Genomic DNA, 19607 nt, shown 5'->3' with positions numbered 1-19607 from the left:
TAGTACAAATTATCAGCAGCAAATTAGATTTTCAAATATTTGTAGTATTATCATTGCTTTTTGATATGAAAAACAAAATCCAAAGAAAAGCAGTCAATAAATACATAATTCATAGACAGACCTTAAATACCCATGCTTTATAAATAGGGCTCACAGTTTTATGGTATATTTTTTTTTTTGATGTTTTAGTCTGTATTTATCCATATTTATTTTGCATTTTGTGAAAAACTTGAGCAGAAACTGGTATATTTCCACATTTATTTAACTGATAAATGTGCACTCATGCTAGAATCTGACAGGTTACGTTGATATGAACACCCACAGATGACAAATCAGTGCACTTGTATGAAAACATGAAAATTTTAGTATTAGCCGTGTACATCTCTACTCCAGTTTAAGCCAAAAAATAACTTTCTTTTTTTGTAACCCCTCATATGTTAATCTGTGCAGCTATTGGCCCAGCAGTCATGACTGACAGCATATAGAATCACTCAAACAACAACCCAATTTCCATCTTTATGCACATTTAAAAAATAAATACAGACATGAAAATAAATGGTTTTCTGTCTATTTGTAAAAACAGGGAACCTTATTTATAAATAACATGTATAAATTACAGGAAAGGGGTCTATATTTACAATAGCACTAAAGGTTATAATAACAGATCTAAAATAGGACCATTTCCTAAAACATTATTTTACATTTCTCTTATTTAACACATCTAAAAGTGTAATAACACTAAGAATTATTCAATTTTTATGCAGCACTCTTCTCAATTATATAATTTAGACAAAAGGCTATTGTATGGACTGGTTGGGCCAAGTCTGTGGTCGTAATTGGCGATGGCAGAGAATACCAAAGTTGTATTTAGCCAACAGAACCTACAGCTATGGCATATAAATATCTTTAGCAGAACTGTAAGTAATCAATTTTTCTTCGAGATGCCAAAGGTGACTTTTCAGTACTATACTGAACTCTTAAGAGGGGGAATCACAATTGCCTGTTGGCAGGGAGTAGTAACACAAAGGGCCTAGTTGAAGAACTACATACAAGTGGCTGGAAGGTGGAAGTTGATGGCCCACAGGCTTCAAGGAGGTATGCATCAGGATGGGATCAAGCTATATTTTAATAATTTTAATTGGAGGCAGTATGCTAAAGGGGGAAATATTCTTGGGAATATGGTACAGTACAGAGTCTGAGTAGCAAAGTTATGCAGTGCCACAAAATTATCAAAAGGATGGCAAACTAAAAGTATTATAATAGTCCAGTCTACAGAATTACTAATCATCAATTGTTTTGGCTGCATTGAATGGTATCAGAAAGTGTAAATTAAGTACATTCAGTAGCTGCAATCATACAGCCAAGATTGTATTTTTGTTGGCTGCTACTCTTAAGACACCATTACTGCTGAAATAGATTGTACCAGTGGGACTGATCAATGTATGCCATATGGGCTGGCCCAGGGAAATTAAGTATACATAGCATTCTGATTCGCATCGCCCACATTCACGCAAAGACTACTCTTCAAGAAATTTTATTGAAAGCTCTTGATGATGGCGTGAACCCCGAGAAAGCCTACAAATTTTTGTTGAAAAGTCATCCTCGCTCACCCTCCCTATACATGCTTCCAAAAATACACAAAAATATTGATAAACCGCCATTTCGGCCCGGTGTTTCCACCAGAGGGAGCCTTCATGAACCTATCGGCAAACTGTTGGACAAATATTTACAACCTTTCGTTTTGAACATGACTACTTATGTCAAAGACACCACGGGTTTTATCAATAAAATCAATAGCATTACTCTCGATTACAACAACGAATATTGGCTATGCGCTGTCGATGTGACGGGCTTTATACACTTCCATTCCACATGATTTGGGTATCTCTGCTATTGAACACACTTTTACAATCCGATTTGGACCCTCAATTTCAATTATTCCTCATGGAATTATTATGTTACACTCTTTATCACAGCTATTTCAAATGGCAAGACCAATGGTACCTGTAGCACACCGGTACATCGATGGGCAATTGTGCCGCACCGGCATATGCAAATATTTTCATGGAAAAATTTGAAACTGAGAACATATTATGCGATAACATTTGGAAAGAACACACCATAGTATTTCTCAGATACATTGATGATATTTTTTTCATTTGGAAAGGCCCACGTCCCAAACTTATGCTAGCATTGAGCTCCTTTAACACCATTAACGAAAGGATACAATTCACTTTCGAGGTTCAAGAGCACACCACGACATTTCTTGATGGCAGAATTAGTCGCACCAACAATAGACTGGAAACCACCATGCATTGCAAAAAAAACTATCGCAACAATCTTTTGCACTTCAACAGCTTTCACCAACCTGCCTTGAATAACCACTTGCCTTACTCACAACTTCTTCGCGTCAAACGTATTGTATCACAACCGGATATCTGCTCTGAACAAATAGAAACTATGATCAAAAAATTCTCTCAAAGAGGTTACCCACAACAGGTTTTAACTCAAGCAAAACAACGTTGTTCAATGATTACTCGCACCCAACTTTTAACCAAAACGGTCAAACCTGTCAGTCAACGAGCAGTCGTGGTGTCAAAATTTTCAACCACGAGTAACCGCTTCATAAAAATCATCTTGCGACATTGGCCAATCTTGGCCATAGAACCGGATTTCAAGGGCCTATTTGTTGACAAACCCATCTTCGCATTCAAAAGAGGCAAAAATCTTAAAGAAATCCTTACTCAATCAATCAGCACGTCTATACCTATAACGTACAAAGGAACAAGACCTTGCAACAACTGTAGCAATTGCAACAACGTGATTACTGTATCCTACATCAACCATCCCATGAAAGGCAATAAAATTAACCTGAAAATCAATGCAACTTGTAACACCACCAACGTGATTTACCTTCTGAAATGCCCTTGTGGGTCTGTTTATGTTGGGAAAACGGAAAGAAAAGTCAAGACCAGAATTCTTGAACATAAGAGCAACATCCGCACCAACAATGTAAAATCAGTAATAGCCACACACTTCACCGAATTTCACCACAACGTCAGTCAACTGAAATTTATGGTCCTGGAGACCGTCGAATCAATTGAAGGAAGAGACGTTCACAATCTTCTCCTCCAAAGGGAAAATCACTGGATCAAGCTTTTGAATTCCATGAAACCGTATGGACTCAATGATCGCATGGAGTTTTCATGTTATTTCTGACTCTACCTTGTTTACTAATCACTTTCTTATTTTCCTACCCACTCGTTCTGTCTGACTTATCCATCCGTTCTCCTTTTTACTATCTTTGAGCCTCATGTTCACTAATCGCTGATTCACCACACCTTATTCTTTCTCCCTATCACTACTCTCATCCTTTTCAATATTTCTATTTATTTTCACACGTTTCACTTATCTTTCATGCACCTTCGTTTTTTAATATTTTTTAATATTTGTACTCATACGTTCTACTTTGTCATACATAATTGCTTAACGCGTTTTCTATCGTCAATCATGAGAAACTCTGTTTAACCGCGGGAACACGCCGTCTTCCGTAAGTTGCACCACCGGCTCATTTTTCACCAGGTTTTCACTTACTACATCCTTGTTAATTCACTACACGAGGTGAACGTCTTGATTTGAATTACCACTCCGCAGGTCTATGCCGGGTCCACCATTAGCACACCTTTTCGGTTCTTTATCACACGAGGACAGCATACCAAGTACCAGCCGTTCTCCATCGGCGGGATCACGTTTTTCCAGCATTTTAACTATGAATCATCGACTTACGTACTATTCTTCACTCACACGAGGCAATTCCTTGAAATACCCGCCACTGCTTATGGGCTCACCACCACGTTTTTCACATTTCTTCGCATGGTTATGTTTTCGTTAACTTTCCACCAGATTGCTAACATTCGTTTTTTTCAATCGTCTTACACCAGCAGTTTTATGTTGATTGGCCACTTTGGTCTGATTTGCTCATGAATACATTGCACTTTTGGGTAACACTCCTTCACCTTAGCTTTCCTGTCAGGATGTGCATTTTGGTTACAATCTGAAAGTAAGAGTAGCATGTGCATAATCTTGTACATTTTGTTTTTTTATCCTATTGATATTGAAACATCTTCATGTTTTCGGTTACTTCCAGATTCTTTGCTTTACACTTCCTTTGTAGATATGTCCCCTGATGAAGGTCTTTACAGGACCGAAATGCATTGGGCAAAATTCATGATGGATTGACATTTTTGAACATGTATGGATGAATCCTTTCTATGATATGATCAACTAGATATCAGCAACTAAATTCAAACAGAGTTCCCGTCTATTTCTTCAAACTTATGAGTACTGATCATTAAATTCTTTTAACCCCTCCGGGGTTTTCGCTGTGCGCAGGAGGACGTCTCCTATCTTCAGGAGACGCTTGCTACATTTACATTTATCTTGACACTCCAGACCAGAGTGTGATACCCCAGCAGCACGCTACAACCCATCACAAAACGTTCAAACTTCGGATAGTGCGCTTATCTATATCTTGTTTTCAATACAAATATCTTTAGCAGAAGTGTAAGTAATCAATTTTTCTTCGAGATGCCAAAGGTGACTTTTCAGTACTATACTGAACTTTTAAGAGGGGGTATCACAATTGCCTGTTGGCAGGGAGTAGTAACGCAAAGGGCCTAGTTGAAGAACTACATATAAGTGGCTGGAAGGTGGACGTTTATGGCCCACAGGCTTCAAGGAGGTATGCATCAGGATGGGATCAAGCTATATTTTAATAATTTTAATTGGAGGCAGTATGCTAAAGGGGGGAATATTCTTGGGAATATGGTACAGTACAGAGTCTGAGTAGCAAAGTTATGCAGTGCCACAAAATTATAGTTAATAATGAATTTATAACATTAAAAGAAAGCCACTCAGAAATGTCAGAGAATGCTGCAGAGTGATTTCAGACGTTTCACTGGAGCCAAAGCAAATCATACTGGCAATGTAAAACTGAATGTCATCATGATCAGCTCTAGAGACTGAGTTAAGCCCCGATCATCTACTGTGCCCTCAATACAAGATTTAAAATGAGGGGCAACCAGAGGAAAGCCCTTTTCAAAACATTATTCCCACCATTTGTCAGAATGTTAGAAAGCATTATGGAAACATTTGAGGCAATGGTAACTACTGGGAAGGGTATACATGGCTGGTCCTCATCCATCAAAAGCAGGGAAATACACTATATAATTCTATATAGGTGGTATTGTACTTCATCACATGCATTTCAATGTAAGTCAGAACTGCTGAAGGTGGTGTGGAGAAATAGAAGCTTTATGCATTTGGTAGGAATGCCTTAAAGTAAAGCAATTTTAGCCAGAGATGGTTCAGACCATACATAGTGTTTTGCGATATTCTTACCTTCGAAGCCTGAAGCACTGCTCCTTGATCTTAGACCCGAGGGATAAGAGGGCCTCACCAAGCAAGAGTGATATATATTAATTCAAGGTCTTGGGGCAGCAAAGAGCACCAGTACATTTAATTAGAAAAAAAACATCAACACCTCTGATATCTGAATTGTTTCACAAGCTGCGGGCTCTTCTGCAATCGAACTACTACTGCCTGGCAATTTAAACGACACACACAAGAAATCTGATGGTACATGAAAATTAGTAGTGGAGATTATATAAAAAGGTTATCCGAATATTCTCAGCCCTTGAGGTGGGGAGCAATCAGTCTCTTCCACTAAAGGGATAAGCGGCTCCTTCAGAAAGCCAATTTTTAGAAAAGTTGGGGATTCGACTTGGCTTATAAAAGAAAGATGTTGACATGCGGATTATGGTACCAGATGACCCTGTGGAATCACTGGAGGATAATTTACTCAATCATGGGGAAAAGAGGGCTGGGATTTTCTCGTTTTCGGATGTTAATTAAACGAAGCACGGGGTATTTCACAAGATATGGGGGCCCATGGAGAAGACACTTTGGGCTGGATATGGGAAGAGACACACAACAGTCCATAACGCAAACGACAAAGGGGACTCCTATACGGGGGCCCGACAGTTTCACCCTAGACAACATCCTTGTTGCTTACCTATTGTTCCCTGATCCCAAACAAATCCATACAGATGTCACGAGTGGCAAATACAAGTCTAAACTAATCAAATGGGTTGGGGGGGGGGGGGGGGGGAGCTGCTCATAAGGTGTTATCTACTTCTAACTCTGCCTACCTTTGGGGTTCCCCTGGACTCTGAAGCACACTACAACTCATTTTGGTATAGTATAAACAGAGCCAGCATCCTACACACAGGTACTGAACTCCTAGCCTTTAAGAGATCTTTAGAGGAATGTTGACATTACTTGTTATGGGACAAACACTATAGAAGTACATAGTGATCACAGAATTCTATGGTTTCTAAATTCAACCAGAACCTTATTAATAAGTTTTATATAGCGCTCAGCTCCCCACTTGGGGTTTTCCGGCGCTTAGACGTGAGGTCAGGTCTATCCAAGATGCACTATCTCAAAACAACCAGGTCCTCGGCTGTCTTCGAAAGGTTGTCTGTGAGGTACAGCTTCTCAGGGGTTCTGGGAAGGCCTCCCACAGCTTGGGGCCATGTGAAGCAAAAGACCAGCCTCCCATTTGTGTGCGTTTAACTATAGGGAAAATGTATAAGGAGAGATCACCTGGAGCGAAGGGGATGGGAAGGTTGCTGAGATCTAGCGAGTCCATGAAGATATCACGGGCCAACCGTTGATCTTGCTCTGTGCACATAGCACAAAGTTTTAAAGTGAATTCTCGTCTCTACCGCAAGCCAGTGGAATTCCCATAGTAGAGTCCAAGGCACTTTAGCAGAGTCTATAGAGCATCCTAGTCGCTGACTTCCAGACCACTTACAACCATCTAATGGAGGCTTTATTCACACCAGATAAAGGAGGTTGCTGTAATCCAGTCTTGACATCACAAGGGCCTGAACAATAATTTTTTCGCAGCCATTTCAGGATGGTGAAGCAGGTAGCTGCCACCTTTGCCACCTGAATCTTCATGGACAACTTGTCGTCCAGCAGGAAACCAAGGTTCTCGACCTTGGGGGCTAGGTCCAGAAAAGAGCCCAAGATTTCCAGCCAGTGTTAGTGACCACAAAAGGGACTCCTGGACCTTGTTCTTTTCTGGCAAGTTCAGTTAAGAAAAAAAAGGCTATGAATTGACTGATTCAAAGGTCTCTGGACGTTCAGGAATAGCGGACTTAAGCAGCAGTAAGACAACATTCTTGGTGGTCAGACGATATTCTGATGTCAAGAAGTATTATACATGTTATATTTCTCATTAAGTTTAGAGTTTCCACAGTAAACTCTTGGGTTTATTGAAACCTTTGCCGGTTGCACCTGCAATTTACCTTGGCATGCAGTATTGAAGAATTAGAGTGCAGCCTTACATCTTTGGTTACTGTGCACAGCAATTCATGTGATGGTTGACCATATGACTAAAATTAGTCACTTTACATGCTTGCCTGGGTTGTGTGTGTTGTTCCACAGATTCCGACTACTGATAGAGGTTCTCAACTTATTTTAAAATTCTGATCCATCTCGTGTAAAAAGCAAGAAATTAGAAGTCAATGTGTTCAAAAGTTGCCACTCTCAGACATACTGGCAAACTGCAAGACTGAAAGAACAAGTTACTTACCTTCGGTAACAATGTAGCTGTAAGAAACATTAGTTAGTTAGATTCCTCACCTTAGAATATCCCCAGGCGCCAGACTGGATCCGGAAGATTTTTCGTCAGCAATACCCATTGCGCGTCGCTAGGCGTCGTCTGCTGCTCCGCGTCCGTCGTCGGCGTCGTGCGCCGGAATGACGTCGGAGTACTTAAACGCCGCCCTCGCGCGCTGACGTCAGTTCTTGTACATAGCCTTCCGTGCCAGGAACGCAGAGCCATGCAAAATACCGACACTGGTGCCAAAAAATTCTAGGGCCCTGAAAGGGATAGCCTTAACCCTAGATGTCAGTTCGCAGAACGGGGAGGATGGGTGGGTCGGTGAGGAATCTAACTAACTAATGTTTCTTACAGATACATCGTTACCGAAGGTAAGTAACTTGTTCAGCTGAAAGAAACACGTTAGTTAGATTCCTCACCTTAGAATAGATACCCAAGCAATACCATCCCCGGTGGTGGGTCTGCGAACCAAGATCACACCAGAAAGTCCTGGAGGACAGAACGGCCAAAGAAGCCATCCCTCCGGACTTGGCTGTCTAGGCAATAATGCCTGGCAAACGTGTGCAGCGAAGCCCACGTTGCCGCCTGACAGATGTCCTGCAAAGGGACTCCCCGTCCCAAAGCAGTAGTAGCCGCTGTAGCCCGAGTGGAATGGGCGCGCAGACCAACAGGAGGGTCCTTTTTCGCCAAGGAGTAACAGATTTTGATGCACAAAACGACCCACCGGGAGATGGTCCGTTTGTGCACAGCTTTTCCCTTCTTAACACCCACGTATCCAACGAAAAGTTGGTCGTCCAGCCGGAACTGTTTTGTGCGGTCCAAATAAAAAGAGCGCACGCTTTGGGTCCAGACGGTGGAGCCTCTCTTCCTCTTTGGAAGGATGCGGAGGCGGAAAGAAGGTGGGCAAGTTGACAGACTGCCCAAGATGAAAGGGGGTCACCACTTTCGGTAGAAAAGAAGGACGAGGCCGAAGGACAACCTTGTCCGGATGAACAGAGAGAAAAGGAGGCTTGGACGATAGAGCCTGGAGCTCACTCACCCGTCTAGCCGAGGTGATGGCTACCAGAAAAGCAGTCTGAAGCGTCAGCAGACGAAGAGGACAAGTATGAAGAGGCTCAAAGGGAGCGCACATTAGAAATGTGAGAACAAGATTCAAGTCCCACTGAGGCATTACAAAAGGGACAGGAGGGAACGTGTGAGTAATGCCCTTTAGAAAGCGTGTAACAACAGGGGACTTGAAAAGAGAGGGCTGATCAGGAAGCCGTAAGAAGGCAGAGAGGGCAGCAAGATAACCTTTCAAGGTGCCCAGGGCAGAGCCCTGCCGGGCCAAAGAAAGAAGAAAGAGGAGAACCTCAGAAAGAGGGGCGGAAAGGGGATCCACAGCCTTTGCTGTGCATCATGCCACAAATCTGTTCCACCGGCAGGCATATACCGTCTTTGTGGAGGGACGCCTGGCTGCCAGAATGATTTCACAGACTTCAGAAGGCAAGTCAAATGGCATCAACTGCCGCCACTCAATCTCCACGCATGGAGATGGAGGCTGGACAGGTTCGGGTGGAGGACCGTCCCCTGCTGCTGCGACAGAAGATCCTCCCGAAGGGGCAGATGTATCGCAGGATCGGTCAGCATACTGAGTAGCTCGGGATACCAGTAACTTCGTGCCCAATCCGGGGCCACCAAGATGACTTGGGCCCGGTCGTGCCTGATCTTCTTCAGCACTCTGGGCAGAAGTGGTATAGGCGGAAAGGCGTACAACAGACCGCAACTCCACTCGTGACGAAAAACGTCGCCGAGCGAGTGCCGCCTTGGAAATTCCAACGCGCAGAACTGCTGACATTGCGCGTTCTCTTCGGTGGTGAATAGATCTAACCAAGGCTCTCCCCACTGCTGAAAGAGACCTTGATCCACTTTGGAGTTCAGACGCCATTCGTGATCCATCATGCACCGGCGGCTGAGTTCGTCTGCTCTGGCGTTCAGAGAGCCCGCCAGATGTTTAACCACTAGGGTGACGCCCTGGTGTTCCAGCCACGTCCAGAGGCGCAGAGCCTCCTGACAAAGGGTCCACGACCCCACCCCGCCCTGTTTGTTGCAATACCACATGGCGGTGGTGTTGTCCGTGAACACCTGCACGACATTTCCCCGGACAGAGGGAAGGAAGGCTTTCAGTGCAAGTCGGATCGCTCTCAGCTCCAACAAGTTGATGTGGAGGCGAGACTCCGCCGGAGACCAGAGGCCTCTGATCTCCGCTTCTCCCATATGGCCACCCCATCCCAGGAGGGACGCATCCGTCACTACGACATGCTCCGGTTGGGGAAGGGAGAGGCTCTTGCCCGTGACCCAATCGCGGTCCGTGAGCCACCACTGCAACTGCTGTGCAGTGCCCTCCGAGATCAAGACATGGTCGGACAGGTTGCCGTGATGCTGGGCCCACTGAAACTTCAGGTCCCACTGCAGAGCCCGCATGCTCCGCCTGGCGTGATGCACTAGTAGGATGCAGGAGGCCATCAGCCCCAGAAGCCGCAACACTAGCCTGCCCGAAACCCAGGATAGAGGCCGAAAGATGGGAATCAGGGCCTGAATATCCCGGACCCGCTGTTCCGGCGGATAGACCCGGAACTGCGCCAAATCGAGAACCGCTCCGATGAAGAGGAGCTTCTGAGAGGGACTCAGGTGTGACTTCGGGACGTTGATGGAAAACCCCAGCAAATGCAGGAGATCCGCCGTAGTCTGGAGGTGGGAGACGACTGCCTGGGGCGAGCCCGCCTTCAACAACCAGTCGTCGAGATAAGGGAAGACTGGAACCCTTGATCTGCGCAGATGAGCTGCGACCACCGCCATCACTTTCGTGAACACCCGAGGGGCACTGGTGAGGCCGAAGGGGAGCACGGTGAACTGAAAATGCTCCTGGCCCACCGTGAACCGCAGGTAACGCCGGTGGGCCGGCAGGACGGGGATGTGGAAATATGCGTCCTGCAAGTCCAACGCTACCATCCAGTCTCCAGGGTCGAGGGCAGCTAGAACCTGAGCCAAAGTTAACATTTTGAACCGTGCCTTCCGGAGGAAGGCATTGACGTTCCTGAGGTCCAAGATAGGGCGTAGGCCCCCTTTGCCCTTCTTGGGAACCAGAAAGTAGTGGGAATAACAACCACGACCTACTTCTGGGCTCGGAACGCGCTCGAAGGCCTCTTTGGCCAAGAGGGCCGAAACTTCCTCTCGCAGAAGATTCAAATGATCCTCCGAGATACGGTGGTGCTGCGGTGGCATGGCTGGAGGGGTCGTCTCGAAGGGGAGGGAGTAGCCCCTTCGGATGATTTGCAGCAACCACCTGTCCGAAGTGATGGTACGCCAGTGGAGCAGGTGATAGCGAACTCTGCCGCCCACTGGCGAGGAATGGGCCGGAAAGCGCGGACTAGGAAGGCTTGGAGGCGGATGCTGCCGGGGTGGATGTGGGCTGACCGCGTCGTCCTCCAGAACCGCCTCAGCGGAAACCACGTCCGCGACCACGCGCAGGTTGGTTCTGCGGCTGGTGGCTAGGCGGAGTGAGGAGGCACCCCTTCCTTGGCCACGAAAGGGGCGAAAGGCGGAAGTTTGCAACCGCGGGGCCGAGAGGCCCAAGGACTTGGCCGTAGCCCGGGAGTCCTTAAAGCGATTCAGCGCACTGTCCGCTTTCTCACCAAAAAGGCGAGTGCCATCAAAGGGCATGTCCATGAGAGTGCTCTGGACATCCCCCGAAAAGGACGTGGACCGCAGCCAGGCGTGACGTCTAAGCGCCACCGTGGTAGAAATCGCCCTACCCAGCGAGTCCGTAGTGTCAAGCCCACATCGGATTGCATGTCGTGCTGCATCCCTCCCATCGGCCAGAGCCTGGGTAAGTCGTGCCTGGGCCTCCTCCGGGCACAGGGGCAGCACGTCCTCCACCGTATCCCACAGAGAGTGGGAATAACGGTCCAACAGACAGGCGGTGTTCAAGGACCGCAGACCCAAACTAAGGGACGAGAACAGCTTTTTGCCAAACTGTTCCAGTCTCTTGGAATCCCGGTCCGGCGGAGCGGTCGGGAAGGAGGATTGGGAGGTAGAAGCCTGGATAACCAGGCTCTCGGGGGTGGGGTGTTGGGACAGAAAACTGGGGTCGCCCGGAGCAGGGCAGTGGCGCCTGGCGACGTTCCTGTCCACAGGAGGAACTGTGGAGGGCTTGGACCAGGTGCCCTGCAGAACGTCAATGAGGGCGTCGGAGGTGGAACCGGTGTCGACGCCGGCGGAGGAGGCGTGACGAGGTCGACCGGCGTCGGCGGGGACGAGTCCCTCGGGAACCATGCGGCGTCGGGGCCGGCGCCGGGGTCGGAGCCGCCGGCATGCAAGGTTGCCCAGTCGGGTCCGCGGGGCCCGAAGGCGCGCCAGCGGGTGTCGACGGCGGAGCCAAGCTCCTCATGGCCGAGAGGAAGGCACTGACTTCCGCCGGCGTCGCGTCAGTCCCAGGGACCGGCGGGTATGGGGACTTGCGCGGCGCCTGCGGCTCCGCAGGAGCCGCGGGGGTGGAACCACCCTGACCCTGGCCGAGTCGCGTGAGGGGAGTCCGAAGAGCGGTGTCGCCTCTTGGACTTCTTGGAGTGCTTCGACTTACCCGAAGACTTGGAGCCAGACGAGCGATGAGGACGTCGGCTGCGGCTCCGCGACCGATCCTTGGAACTCCTCCTGGACCGGGATCGAAAGGGGCGCGGAGCCGAGTGGCGAATCTCGAGGAGCTTACGGGACCGCTCCAGTCTAGCCTTCGAGGTCAGGGCCTTGCAGTCCGAACATGACTTCGCGTCGTGGTCGAGGCCCAAACAGTAAAGGCACCGGCGGTGATGATCCGTAACAGACATCAAGCGGTTACAGTCAGCACAGGCTTTGAAACCAGGCATCCTACCGGCACCGGAGTCGAGACAAGATCAAAAAGGATCAAAAAACTTAGTCAAAAAAGACTAAAAGGGGTACCTCTCCCGGATCTGCGCTTACTGGCGCGGAAAAAAAGAAGAACTGACGTCAGCGCGCGAGGGCGGCGTCTAAGTACTCCGACAACGTCATTCCGGCATACGACGCCGACGACGGACGCGGAGCCGCAGACGACGCCTAGCGACGCGCAAGGGGTATTGCTGACGAAAAATCTTCCGGATCCAGTCTGACGCCTGGGGATATTTTAAGGTGAGGAATCTAACTAACGTGTTTCTTTCAGATCAATGTGATTAACAGTGTTTAACATGTCAAGCTTAGGAGAGGGATAGAGTAAAGTGTATGTATGATCATCATATCGAGAATTACCTTTGGATCAGTATAGTTAATATCAGCATAGAAATCCTTAGAAGAAGCGAAGGATGGCTATGAACTGTACACTGATCAAAGAAAAGTCCACCATCTCAATGTGTTATGACTAAAACGGAGTGGTTACTCACAAGAATTTTGCATCTAAAAAAACTTCTAAATTGAACCTACGTTTGTAAGTGCATTTCTGATTAAGCAGATTATGAATTTAGTAAATTATGTAAGACTGGAATTGCCTCAGTCTGTGAAAATTCATACAGTATTCCATGTATCCAAGTTGAAACCCTGTTCTGCATAAAATGTCTTGCTTCACATGCCATTTCTGTACAGGTAAATAGTGAATATGAGGCGCAAAAGATTTCAGATGCAAGAATAGTCAGAAAACAGCACCAATGTCTAGTGGATTTGAAGGAATCTTGCCCTAGGGAGGGACCATGAGAATCAGCTCCCAAACCTTGTGCCTATTTGCTACAATAATTTTAAATAAGACATCCTGATAAACCAGCTCTACCGCTCAACTGGCAGCCTTCGGCAAGAGGCACTGTGAAGACTCAAGGCTTAACACTAATGGCTCGGAATGAATGGAGAAGCTATACTCCAAAATCCACTCGTGTAGAGTCCATGTCAGAGGAAGAAAGACTGAGGACCTCGCAGTGTGTCGGCACGGTCTGGTGTGAGGCTGTGTGCATGTGGAGAACACATCATGCGATGCCACCCAAATGACAAACTAAATTTCCTAGCAGTCCCTGAACTCATGTTGTTAAAGTTGGCTGCAGGTATCTTGGAATATCTGGTACCACTTGCCACATTGTCTTCGCTAAGCAATCATGATACAATGCTGCAACCAAGACCTTGTTATACGGATTCAGGATTTCACTTTGCAAAGGACAGACGCTTAGTTTAAAGTGTGTTAAATGACATTAGGAAATGCAGAAGTAATCTAAGAATTAAATAATGCAGAGAAAACTAATTTTTTTAATATTTAAATTCAGATTACCATAGTGAGCCAATGCTTACACTGGACACACAAATGATTATACATAACCTATTACGAGTTGAAATGTAAAAGATTTGTGAATCGCCAATATAGTTAAATAAAAACATTAATTGCGGATTATTACTTTCCCAATGACACACAGAATCATTAAGAAAAGAAGTTCTGAGGTGTGGCTTGGAGAGTCAAGATAAAGGTCGCACTCTAAGAGAGCTCCAGACCCTTCAGTCATTCGCTACTATCTGTATATCGTTAGGAGCCTCATCTTGCTCCTAATCTGCCTGCCATACGCCCTGGACCTGTTCTTGTTGCGGCACGAACACAACCCTGGGGCCTCCTTTGACGGCCACCATACGGAGTGCCCATCTTCCTGCAATACGGCGGCCTTGTGCAGCTACAATAGAGCCGCTGACTAACTGGGTGGATGCCTCGCCTTCTGTGGTGAGTCCAGTGGCGAACAAAGTCAACTCGGGGGTCCATCTGTGACCTGAACTGGATCCTCTGTGATGCGGTACTGTGGGCCCGGAGCTTCCACTGCCCCCTGAGTGGTTGTGGAGGGGCCCTAGGCGGCTGCCCGGCAGCGGAGTTTGCCCGCCCTCCCAGTCCTGCTTCACCATGCGCAGGAGCCAGCCTCTCAATACATCAGCTTAAACCGCCTCCACCACCGCTGTTACGTTCAGGATCATGTCCCTTATGAACAGCTTGGACCCATGAGAGACGGAGTAGCTTCTTTCACTGCTGGCACAAGGCCACTGGAGCGTGGCATGACATATGTGTTTTGGGCCTCTCAGCTCTCCTCTGCGTTCCTGTCTCGGCTGCCCTGTGCTAGAGTCTTGGCCTGAACACAGCCCCACCGTAAGTACCAGAGCCTGCCCCCAATAATCAGTTAAAGGGGACACTAGTCTTTGTGCTTGTGCCTGCCATTTTAACAGTGGGCATCTTGTTTCCCCCCCATCTATAGCAACTGTTGGAAGGTTATGGACAGAGGTCTGAGGTATCCCCACTGCGGCCGACCATCTTGAGACAAAACTACTGAGCTCGGTGGTTGTGGGGCATACAGGCAAACTTGATCGCAGGGAACACGGTCACCGGCACCTTGATTTCTAGGTTTTGCGTAATCCTCTCCAGCTTGGGGTCCACACCTGGTTCTCTCGCGGTCTGACATATGGCCCACCAGTGCTATGATTTGCCCTGAATCCTACTGAGGACACCTAAGCGTTTTGATTGCATGGGTCCTGAGGGGACGGGCTGCAGTCTGGGCCTCACGAGCTTCTCTGACTACCAAAGGACTGCCGCCATTCCCCTTTTCTACCCAACGGCAGCAGAATCACTTCTCCTGTGTATGGGATAGGAGGGCTAGCGATCCATCGGTCAGTGACCCCCTGGAACCTCTGTGGCTCATCCCCCAGTTCTTCACTTTAGATTAGATGCCTTGTTTTCCCCCACCGGCTGGCCAACCCACTGTGAACCTGCCTGCGGTCTGACCTAAATCCTCCGATTGTCCCCCATATCACAACTGGTCCCAGTCTTCGGAGTACTCCCTTCAGACCTCTATCAGCGGTGACTTCCCAGAAGGCTCATGAAAGCTGTCCTGCTGCATCCTCTCCACCCTGTGTTGAGTTGCCGGCAGAGACAGACTCCAGTACTGTGATTTTAAGTCTCCATTCGCACTGGCTTTTCAATGGCTACTACTGATATTCTTCCTGATGGTCGCCACAGATCCTGTCTTAAGGATGGGTCCACCACTACCACTCCATTTCCATTTTTAACCTGTTCTGGATCTTAGTTTTTGATTTAAGTGGGACAAATGCTTCTGGGCTTGGAGTATGGTGTGTGTGGGGGAGGAGGGGGGGGTTGTTGGGAGTTTAGATGACTTTGTATACTTGATTGTTTTATATTGCACTCAGACACATTCACGTCACACTTTCAGTAGTCCGATTTACATACTTGGCTTTTATTGCACATCAGGGGCATACATGTTGATACCTGTAGAGTTGTGGGACTCCTGCGGCCCTCACAAGGTCATTCCTCCCTGAGAAGGAGTCTTCAGAGTCTTGTCCTAGAACGGTTATGGGCTTCTTGATCGCGTGAAATGCACCACAGTCCTGGGGTTTGCACACCGTCACCTCTGAGGTCATGCTACATCAAGAGACCAATGTCCCTTTCTTTGGGTACTGCATCGTCGACAACACAAGAGGCTGGAAAGCTTGCATGCAGTGGCGGCTGGGAGGATATAGACACGGCTGGAAGTCCCTTCCGTGGCCACGAAAAGAGCAAAAGGTGGCGAGAGACCATGAAAAGGCCCAACAACCTGACTGTAGCCCTGCTGTCCTGTAAGCGCTCCAGCATGGAGTCAGTCTGGTCTCGGAAGAGACGGGAGCCATCAAAGGGCACATCCTGAAGTGATGCTTAGACATCCCCTGCGAAACCAAATCTATAGAGCATGGGAGTAATGGTCCAACAGGCACGCCCGTTCACACACCGCCCCACCAGGCTGTTGGAAGAAAATAATTTCTTGCCTAAGGTGTCCAGCCTCTTGGATTCCCTAGCCGGTGGGGAAGAAGGGAATGCCCCAGAATTTACACAGGATGTGGAGGCTTGGACAACCAAGCTCTCTGGGGAAAGGTGTTGTGTGAGGGAATTGGGGTCCGTTTTGGTAGTAGCCAATCATCTTGTTCACAAGAGCCTCTGTGCTGGGCTTGGACCAAGTCCCAAGCAGGATGTCTGTAAGGGCTTCATGAAATGGGAGACGCTGTTCAGAAGGGGTCAGTCCTGGCTGAAGCACTTCTGTCAAGAAGTTCATCTCGACTGTCACTGAGGGTAGGCAAAAGGTCTAGGACTTTGGCCGCCTTTCTCGCCACCATTGCAAACAAAGATCCTTCCTCTATAGCCACGGTAGGGGGAGAAAGCATTCCAGCATCTGGAGAAGTGCCCAGTCTACTGGCCTCTGGCAAGTCCTCACACCAGTCCACGTTGGTATGCAAGGGCTGGTATTCCTCCGGGTCCAGCAATCCATTCCAATCCTCCCTGAGACGGAGCATGTAGGATTAGGGCTCAGGCCTGGAAGGCATAGTTCCAGTCGGTGCCCCTCCGTCTCGGTGTCTAAGAGAGGGAGCAGAATTGGGATGGTGCATTAGCATCGGGATCGGCGATGGGGAAGGTCGGTGGTACGACTGGTGCCAGTCCAAATCCATTCGTAGATCCAAGGGGCCGGACTGGCGCTGTGTGCGAAGCAGACTGCGTGGAACCAGTGGGGGCTCCTAAAGGTACCAGAGGGGTCCACAGGCACACTAGTGGGAGAAGGGCACTCAAACAGAAGGCACATGGCCTTTTATAACTCCTCAAGTTGAGTGTGGGTCGCTTCGGCTCTCGGAAACTCGGGGAGACGCAGGGGCAGCGCAGGCTCAACTGCGGAACCTAGCCTCTTATAACAATGGTCCCTCGTCTCGTCTGAAGACCGCGATGGACAGGGCAAAGTCTAAGTCCTCTTTGACTTCTTTCTACTTTCTAGGGGACTTACCAGAGTGACCCAATGACTTTGAATGAGACTAGGATCTTGGACTCTGCTCCCTTGATCCCGGGACCTTCTTCTTGACCGGGATCAAGGGCGTTGCACATCGGGAAGCAAGAAGCTTAAGGGACCGCTCCCTCAAGGCTTTGTTGTGCATGGTTGAGCAGTTGACACGTCTTCGCATTGTGGTCGTGCTCCATGCACTAGAGGCAAACATAATGTAGGTCCGTCACCGACATCTGTGGATGACAGGCACAGCAGGGTTTGAAGCCAGCCTTCCTAGTGGACATTACTGCCAGACCAGGAGAAGTACTTTAAAAAAAACTTTGATTAAAAGTGAAGAAAGCACAATCATAAAGTGACTGGCAAGATAGCTCTCTCCAGATCTACACGGACTGGAGTAGAAAGAAAAGAACTTGACGTCAGTGCACTAGGGTGGTGCCTACATAGGAACCACACAAGTCACATCTGGTGTGGTCACCAAGCAGAGCCGAACGCCGCAACCTATAAGTGCGCAGAAGAACTGATCACAAAAAAGTTACAGATCCATTCTGACGCCTGAGGATAATTCTAAGGTAAGGAATGCATAGCTAGAAGACTATCAGTTAATGAAATACTGCCTCATTCATACATGAATTATCCTATATTTAGATTTAAAAGTGATTTCTGGTTTTGAAGCCTAAGATGGGTCTGCACTTTCAGTTACCTGTATGCACTAAAGGTGTGTGCTGTTTACGCAGGAGAGAGGTACTCTTGTCCTATGTCCTTTTATAGGGTGGAGATTTTACCTGGACCACCACATAATCATGATTAGGCTGAGTGAGAAAAGATAATGTGGGCTAAAGAGACTGGGCGGTACGAGGAAGTACAAATGTTTGCATGTGTGAGTGTGCCAATGAAAATGTGCTTCAAATGCTTGACAGTATAAGCAGGAGGAGTACAAGTCAAATATTTTGCAGAGATTTCCGATTTTGCATAGTACCACTGAATTCCCATGGCTAAGCAGTGTTCATGTTTTATGGCTTTGTGATAGCTTGGTATAGTGTTTCTGCTGTGGAGGCAGTGGCAGTTGATGGGGCTGCTTGATTGGTCTTCACCATATGGGATTTACACTAAGCAAGTAACTGAGAATGAAGCACTAAAAGGAAGTCTCACCCCATTTTAGGTTGCGCCTAGCGGCAGCACACATTAACTGCTCGCTCTGCGAGGCATGCTGTAGTAGAGTATGCTGTGGAAGCCTCGCCCACTGTCCTCCTATATTTGTAATTGGATTGTGTCATTGTCCTTGGTAAACCCTGGCTTCCGATTCATTATGAGGCTTGTTAGTCCCGCCTTGGTACCGCCCTGTCTCCATTTGGTAACGCCCATAAGGACTGGACCTTTTACTTCGCTTGTTACACGGCATTCTTGATCTAGTGGGTGAGCACCATTTAGTTTATTGACAACGGCGGCTGCTTTTCTGGTTGTATATGAATGCTGAGCACGGCGCCCGCTTTAGGGACACCGTGCTGTTTACATTTTATTGAAAGAACACCAGCGATGATACAAGAGCTGACCGCCTACAACCCAACGGGCCGGCGTACTACTGCGCAGGTATATCAGCAAGGCAAAGCAAGCAAAAATCAAAGCAGACACTTCCAACTTAAACACAGCATGTCGCCTACAACCCATCCAGGCCGGTCGCGTCTGAAAGAATAGAGGCAGGGAAATGCAGTGTCAAGTAATAGCATGAGCAGGCGAGCGAAATGCTCGAGATGCAATAGGTCCCCGTCCCTGAAGAAGTGACCCGCCAAAAACCAGCGGCTCTGAAAGGCGCTCCATGGTGAGATACAAATCGTTCTTGAAGTTTCAATAGGAACAACAACAACAAAAAAAACACACAAGGCCATTCGGGCCGGGTGAGCTATCCAAACCCCGCTGACATAGGGCCTGCAACTGAACAAGCCAACTTAGAAGTGAGTGTACGATCACGGGCATGCTCCTTTGTAAGTCAACCACACCAAGTTGAAGCAGGAGCTAATATACTCTGAGAAGAAAAAGAAAAGGGCACAAAATTCCCCCTCCCTCCCTTAAGTCCCCCCAAACTCCCCCCTTTCCATGTCCACCCTGGA

The 19607-nt window shown here is 47.7% G+C and overlaps 1 protein-coding gene across 1 annotated transcript in view; it reads right to left on the bottom strand.

Annotated features, from left to right (window-relative positions):
- The window catches only part of PDS5A (PDS5 cohesin associated factor A), a 1513477-nt gene that overhangs the window by 1402229 nt on the left and 91641 nt on the right, over positions 1-19607 (bottom strand). The gene's annotated exons all lie outside the window — the stretch shown is intronic.

Source organism: Triturus cristatus, chromosome 2_2 (genome assembly GCF_964204655.1).
Source record: "Triturus cristatus chromosome 2_2, aTriCri1.1, whole genome shotgun sequence".
NCBI classification, from domain to species: domain Eukaryota; kingdom Metazoa; phylum Chordata; class Amphibia; order Caudata; family Salamandridae; genus Triturus; species Triturus cristatus.
The sequence above is the reverse complement of the archived record's forward strand: the minus strand, read 5'-3'. Positions and strand labels throughout refer to the sequence as shown.